General features: G+C 47.1%; 1 protein-coding gene across 9 annotated transcripts in view; it reads left to right on the top strand.

Annotated features, from left to right (window-relative positions):
* Positions 1–772: 772 nt before the first annotated feature.
* DAB1 (DAB adaptor protein 1) overlaps positions 773–7266 on the top strand; it is a 444762-nt gene continuing 438268 nt past the window's right edge. For 6 of the 9 annotated variants that reach the window (XM_051625714.1, XM_051625721.1, XM_051625720.1 and 3 more), the window contains exon 1: positions 1622–1717. The gene's annotated coding sequence lies outside the window, so the exon portion shown is untranslated. Of the gene's footprint in view, positions 800–1127; positions 1216–1621; positions 1718–2089; positions 2103–7266 lie in introns of those variants that run through there. The other 3 variants (XM_051625711.1, XM_051625710.1, XM_051625712.1) reach the window with 3 other exon arrangements.

Here is a 7266-nt window from a genome sequence, read left to right as displayed (position 1 = left end):
TAGACAAGAACTTTAATCGCTGTCTCACTGCTCTGCTTTGCAAGCTCACACAATGAATTTTTTCCTTACCAGGGATTCATTTTGCTGTTTGGTGACACCCACTGAAGGAGTGGACGGGAAGAACAAGAAAGATACCTGTACCCAGATGGCAGTTCTCCTTCCTGAGCCTTGCCCAGCAGGCTAGACACCTACAGACAGAGCTGGCTTAGGTCAGAGCTCCCGAGATAAATACTTAACATCAGACTGTGAACAGAAAGGGAAGTTTGATCTATCGTGGCTATAAGCTTTCACTCAAGAGTATTTCTGCCTTCAAAGTCTGTTTTCAAGCAGCAAGACCAGGCATCTGTGCTTATTCCCCACACTGGGGAAAGAGCAGCCAGGAAGGAAACCTCTCGGGGGAGAGCCAGGCAGAATTGGTCACGGAGATGAAGTCAGTGTGGGAAGGAAGCACAATGCCACATCCCCCGGGGCCCAGAACACTTCTTGGTGTCTAGACTTGATTTGAGAGACCCACCTCTGCTGGCCAAAGGCACGCAAATCTTCGCAGTCGCTGCCTGTTGGCTGGAGAGGGACGATGCTGCCCAGTCTGGGCGGCGGTTCAAGTGTCCCATTCCCCCAGGTCAGCTTTCGGCTGCAGCCCCCCAGCCAGGCAGCCGGCAGCCCCGGCCAGCCCGGCCCCTCTGCCACCACCTGTGCGCTGCGATGACTTTCCTCAGCTTTCCCTCCAGTTACCTACCGGCCCTCGGGGCAGCAGGAAGAGCCTGCGGCGCGGATGGCGATGAGTGGAGGCGTCAGAACGGTGCTGGCGGGGGTCGGTGGGCTTGAGGGAGGGTGCGGGCGGGCCGCGAGTTGGAAGCCGCGGCCCCGCACCGGTAACGAAGGCCGGGGCAGGGCAACCGAGCGGCGGCCACTGCCGCCCGGGAGGGGCCGGGGCTGTCGGGCTGGGGGAGGGGAACAGACCCCTCCGGGCGTCGCCTTCGGCCCCCGGGCGGGGCGGGGGGCTCCCGGGCGCGCCGCGCCCCGCTATTAGGGGGAATGCGGTAGCGCGGTGGCTGCAGGGGACCGGCGCTGCCGCCGCCGAGGGGCCGCCGCTGCGCGCAGGGCGCCGCGGGCCGGGAGAGGGGAAGGCAGGGAAGGGACGAGCATCCCGCCGCCACCGGAGGAGGAGGAGGAGGAGGATGAGCGGGGCGCTGCGGGGAGCGGCGCCGGCTGCAGGTAGGAGGAGACGGCGGGGAAGCGCGGAGCCAACCGCGGGGCTGCGCGGGGGCGGCCGCGGCCCTGCGAGGGGGAGTCGCCCGTGGCATCCTCGGTGTCTCCGCCACCCGCGCACCGCTCCGCGCTGCCGCCTTGCGCAGGTGTGCGCGCGCGGGTGCCGGCTCCTCTGCGGCCGCGTAACTCGGTGCGGAGGCAAAGGCGCGTAACGGCGGCGGACTTGGGCGCAAAGTTTTGTCTGCCGGGAGGGAGGCGGCAGCGGCGGAGCCGCCGAGGAGGCGGGGAGGGGATGCCCGGCCAGCCCGCTGCCGCCTCGGCTGCCGGCGAGGGCGAAGTCGGCGGGAACTGCGCGATCGGGACGTGCGGGCGGGGAGATGCGACCCGCGGCACTGCGCGGAGAACCCGCGTGTTTCGCTGCCCTGTGGAATAATTTAACACTTCCAGAGCCGGGCAGAACCAACTTCGAGCTGTAGTGAGCATCGCCGCGGCTGTAGTGGGAATGAACGTGAGGAACCGCTTTCTTTCTTATTTCTGTGTGTGTGTGACTCTTCGGCAGGGTTTTCTTTCCATCCACCTCTGCGTGCGCAGCCTGGAAGGAGCAACTTGAACCAGCTGTCCCCTGTTGGTTTAGTATTTGCAACCCAAAGAAATATTTGGTTGCCCTTCAGCCTTTTTCTCAAGGCGTTCTTAGAACGTAGATGATTCATCAGTTAGGTTAGTGGACAATTAGGCATAACCCTGTAGGAAAATAATTATGCAAGGCTGTGTGGGGTTTGAGTATCGATGTGATCCATCCAGCATACACCCAGGTTTTAGTAGCAGTTTCCCAATGCGTGCAAATTCAGCGTGCTCTTGATTTCAGATGAAAATCAAAGGGTAACGACAAGTAGGTTGGTACTTCCAGTAGAAGAATATAATTGGTTTTGCCAGTGAAATGTATGGTAGCTTTAAAGTAAAATTTGGGGGGGAGAGGGAGGTGTGTAGAGGGGGGCTGTTTTTTCTAGTCAGAAGATGGTTTTCTTCCTTTTAAATGTGGTCTTTCTGGTGCTGCTGGTGGCTTGGAATGTTTGGTTTGGAGAAATGAATTTCATTTTGGTGCCCTGGGAGCCTCATGAGAAGAGGTGCACTACTGTGTCTTTTGAGGATAGTAATTTTAACCGATCTTGTTAAATAATGCTATTATTAAATGAGTGCAAATTGAAGCAAATGTATTTTCTATTGCCCACGAGTTGTGTTTCTGAGCTAAATTTCTTTTTATGACTAGAGAGGCTTTTGCACTGCAGTATTACAATACAGCCATATTAAAAAGGTCCTTGGAGCAAATAGCCCTCTAATGCTGCAGCTATGTTTTCAGTAGACTTCAGGAGCTTTGTGGGAAATAATTATGTTTGGATTTAAGGAATCTGGGCTGAATTGATCGTGCTTTTTTAATCGTGGTGTTGAACTGCTTGTAGGTATTCATGTGAGGGGTAAATCTAAACTCAAAATCTAAAAAAATGAAAACCCCCAAGCCTAAAGCTCTAATTTGAATTAAGTAATTTTTCACTTTTTTTGTTTGTTTGTTTGTTTGTTTTTGCAACAGGTTCTTCTGGTCTTTTTTCCTTCTTTTCCCCCTCCTTCTTCCTTTAATTGACAGTGAGGTCTGCTGCTTGAATATATTTCCTTAACCAAGTAGAGTGCAGTGGTACATGCTACTATCATCTGTGATGCTGCAAGGAATGAGGGCAAGGAAAACTAGAGATAAGAGGGAAAAAGATTCTTGAGGTTGATGGTATTGACATGTTGAGTGATGAAGGTTTATTCTGAGGAACCCAAACACGTTTTAGATGGTGGTTTCTGTGGGATGTAATGCTGAAATCACAGGATAGGTCAGCACGGATCCTTCAGCCATCTCACACCAAATTCTCTGGTGGGTACTTGGAAGGTGTGAAAAGTAGACATGGTACTAAGCTGCTTACCTTCTAATGTCAATATTTGGTGCTAAAATTTTAATTCTGAGGGGAAGGTTGCTTACTCCTCTCTAACTGTAGCTCTTCATTACTGGTTTTTGTTTGCTCTAGTAAGCAAACACACATAAAATTGAGTTAAATGTATAAACTGCTGGAACCAGAGTGAGAGAATGACTCTGTTTTTTAAAAAATAGAAGAATTAAAATATCTTATGCCACTGACTGGCTGAAGCACAGCTTTGAGCTGATCACTGAAGCACTGCTCTGAGCAAACCCTCTGTGTCCAGCACCATTCTGGATTGGAGGATGGAAGTGCTTGGGGTGACTTGCGGGGTGATGCCTGCTTGACTGACAGATGCTTATTGCAGAGCACACCCGGTGCTCTCTCATTTTGCCTCTGCAATGATACCCTCCAGCAAGCTGACAGAGAATTTAAATGTTTGCAGTCAGGTTTTGGAAGGGTTCATTGGGATGTGGAGTGGAGGGAAATCCTTCCATTTGTAGATCTCTCTAATCCCAAGCTTCTGTTCCTGTAGTCATGCTAATTTTTTATTGATTGTTGTGGCAGTGACTGCTGTGTTTCAGAGCAGTCATGCCAAGGTTTCCACTCCAGATAGACTAGTGTTAGAAAAAAACCAACAAACCTGAAAGTGGCAAGCAAGGAGTGGCTAGAGAGACATCTTGCTCCAGTCTTTTTTCAGGTTGTTCATGCAATGTAGGCCACTGATGAAGTGTTGTACACATCTGAAATTAAATTTCTGTGAAAGGACTAAGCTTTCAATCCTGTGTTTACTGTAGAATTGCCAGGTAATCTTGAGCACTACTTATCATAAGGATGCACACTTCAGTGTTCTCCAGCTTAAGCCTGTTTCTCCACTGGAGCAAAACTATGGGAACAGATGAGTGTATGGCTGAGGACGGGTATCATTTCCCATGTTGATGTCAACTATTGTGTGCAGCAGGAGCCGAGCTGGAGTCAAGGCTGGTACCCAGAATGGCAGTTCATGAGCAGCAGAAGATTGAGTCAGTCGCTTCTGATGATCAGCTTTCTCCTTCCCAACTTCATATGTGCACTGCAGAGCAGGAACATAGTCTGTATTTCTTTAACCATCTGATTCTGACATAAAATTCCTTTGCAGATCCATCTGTGCTCATCAGATGAGCCTAAGTAATGATTGTGCCTGATACTGGTACCAAGCTTTAATTCCACCAGTCAGTTCTCCACACCTTAGTACTAGGAGTGTTTGCCCCTGAAGTAGGGAGCTATTGGAGGTCCCACATCACCCGCTTCTGTGCTTTGTGTAGGGAAGTAGGTGTGACACCCAGCCTGGAGCTGGCAAATATGGATGCTTCACAGTGACACCTTTTAAGTGAATTCATTGTCTACAAGGGGGAAAGGAGAAGGGTTATGGTACTCGTGAGGAAGTACCATAATTAATATATTCTCTCTGTTCTCCGTTCATCTGACTGCAGTCTGCCTATAGTTACTGCTGTCTTGGATTTTTAAGGATGTCCCTCTGCTATCAGAGCTCCAAAGAGTGAAGTAGGTGTCACATTTTTGGTGATGTGCTTTGACAGGGATGCAGAAACAGGCTGGAAATGGAAACGAGCCATTCTCAACTGCTTCAAAGAGCTCTTGGAAGAGGGAATGAAAAGTATTCTTTTGAGTAACCTGGAGAGCAGATGGAAATTACCCTTTACCTGGTGTCTATAAAGCAGCATATTGGATAAAATGGTGCTGCTACAGGCAATGCAGAGGCTGAAAAACCTAAGCAGTCTTGACAATAATTTTGGGATTGCTCCACAAGAAAATCAAAGGCTTGTCAGTTTTTGCTTTTATGCACATAAATCACCTTTGCTCCTCCTGTTCCATAAAATGCATAGGGTCAGGACTTTTCAGTTTGCCTCCAGAGTGTTACAAGTACTTACAGCAGACTACACATAACAAACAACAGGAGATTCATATTTCACACCACTTTCATTTTTCATCCATATGCCAGGTTAAGGAACCTGCAACTTTCCTTTAAAGTAGCATGAAGACTGTTCAAGCCAGTGAAAAGCAAGGAGAATACTTTCCTGTTTCTCTCTTATATCTGCAGATTGATGCATTCAACAGCCAGTTTCTTTGATACTTGCAACATTTAAATGTGATTGACTTAGTGGAAAAACACTGTATGAATATTTACTCCTGTTTTAACGTAGCAGAGTTTTACTGAGGTTAAAGCAACTGCATCTGGTTCCTTGAGCTGAGGACGTGGCCCAGCAAAGGACTCCCCTAACTGGCAGGAGGCTGGGTTTGCTGTGTTTATTCTGCTCTGCAGGGCAATATTTTAGAAAAAAAAAATAAAGAAATCTCACTAACATCAGTGGGATTTCTCATTTGAGAAGTTAAATACTCCTCAGTGAGAGGTGAGGGCATTACTCTGGTGCACAGAGCACTTTCTCTGACTAATGTATAGGAAATGTATGCTGGGATTGCCCAACACTGGTAATTCACGCACCTCTGGAGTGGAATACAGCAGCCATTCTGGGCTAGAAACATTATGCAGGAGGGGTTTAGGGAAGAGAAATGAAGAAAAAACGAATCCAATTGAAACTGTAAGGGGAATTTAGGAAGCAGAATGCAATTATCCAAGTTGGATGTTGGCCAGGACATGTTAGTTAACATTTTTACTCTTGCAAGAATTGCCATGGGATCTTTAATGACGATGAATGGTCAGTGCTCTATTTTACATCTCATTTGAAAGCCTGAGCTGTCACTTCATCATGAGGAAGAAGGGAATACTTTGCCTTCCTTCAGGATATGCTGCTTTTCTTTTATGTGTTTTTCCTCCCCAGAGGCCCATGACTCTTGGGGCACACCTGCCTTGCTACTTCACATCTCCAGGGGGTTTCTTCACCATTTCTTCACCCATCAAAGCCCAGTTCCAACTGAAGTAACTCAAGTCTTCCTATGGAGGAGTCTCCCTTCGGTTCAAGTTGACCATGGCATATTTCCTCTTCCTTCCCTAAGCCCTGATGTGCTGGTTCTTTCTCCAGTTTTATGAGGACCAGTGGATTGAAGAATCAGGCATCAATAGTAAACAGACCATAAATGTTACTGAAAAGTCGCTGGTGTGTCAGGAGAAAGGAGTTGATGTGTATCTGCTTTTCTTCTCTATAATCATGATTTTCCATGTAGCTATCTGAACTTGAATATTTAAAAAAAAAAAAAAGAAAAGCAAAAGCACCTCTTTGCTGTAAAAAGTGATTGTCCAGATACAAATGTATTTTAATGGCAATGCATTTTGGTATTCAGGGCAGAAAAGGGGCAGGATGGCAGTGTTCTTCTCAGGGGAAGGTGTCATGTTATTTTGGACATTTAGGGATGGTGCATTTATTGTGATTGAAAGTCTGGTGCTGGGAACAAGGAGGGTTGCTCTGTATCTAGTGGGCTGTCTTTTAGTCCCTTTATCTAAGTGCTTGCAGTCTATCTTAGAGGTCTTGAAGCACTGGCAGATGCTGAGGGATAAAATTAGCTATGCATCCAGACTGTAGTATGTAATTTTATTGACAAAATGTGAAGAGCATGGTAGTACTTTTTTTTAATATATGTTTTTTTTCCCCTCTACTGCAAGACCTGGCCTGAGAATTTGTTTTCCTGGAAGCTGAAACATGAGGAGGCTATGCTTCTAAGCTACCTGGGTCACTAATACTCATATATACAACTCAGATAATTAAAGATAACTCTGAAGGGGTTAATACTCTCATAGCAAAGATTTTTGCTATTTATTTAGAAACTTTGCCGAAAACTCTCATGGTAACATCAATGTCAATAATTTAAAATGCTGCTTCAAAGTCACTCAAAATATTCATAATGTATAAAGTGATACATTTTGCATCTTAGGATTTCATTTCAACATTTTCATGTGTTTGTGTACAGTTTAGATTGTTTTGCAGTCTAAGGAAGGAGGGATAAAGCCCGTATCTACAGCCGTGTGTCTTAAATTTCTGGTCAAAAGTGAGGAGCTGACCACTCCAACCTGTGGTATGGAGGGTTATGGTGCAATTTCTGCCAAATTTCGGGTGTTTCACACTTGTGTCGCTGGAAGAGTCTCATCATTCTG

Source organism: Apus apus, chromosome 7 (genome assembly GCF_020740795.1).
Source record: "Apus apus isolate bApuApu2 chromosome 7, bApuApu2.pri.cur, whole genome shotgun sequence".
Lineage (NCBI taxonomy): Eukaryota > Metazoa > Chordata > Aves > Apodiformes > Apodidae > Apus > Apus apus.
Note: the sequence above shows the minus strand (reverse complement) of the source record. Positions and strands in the feature narration are given on the sequence as shown.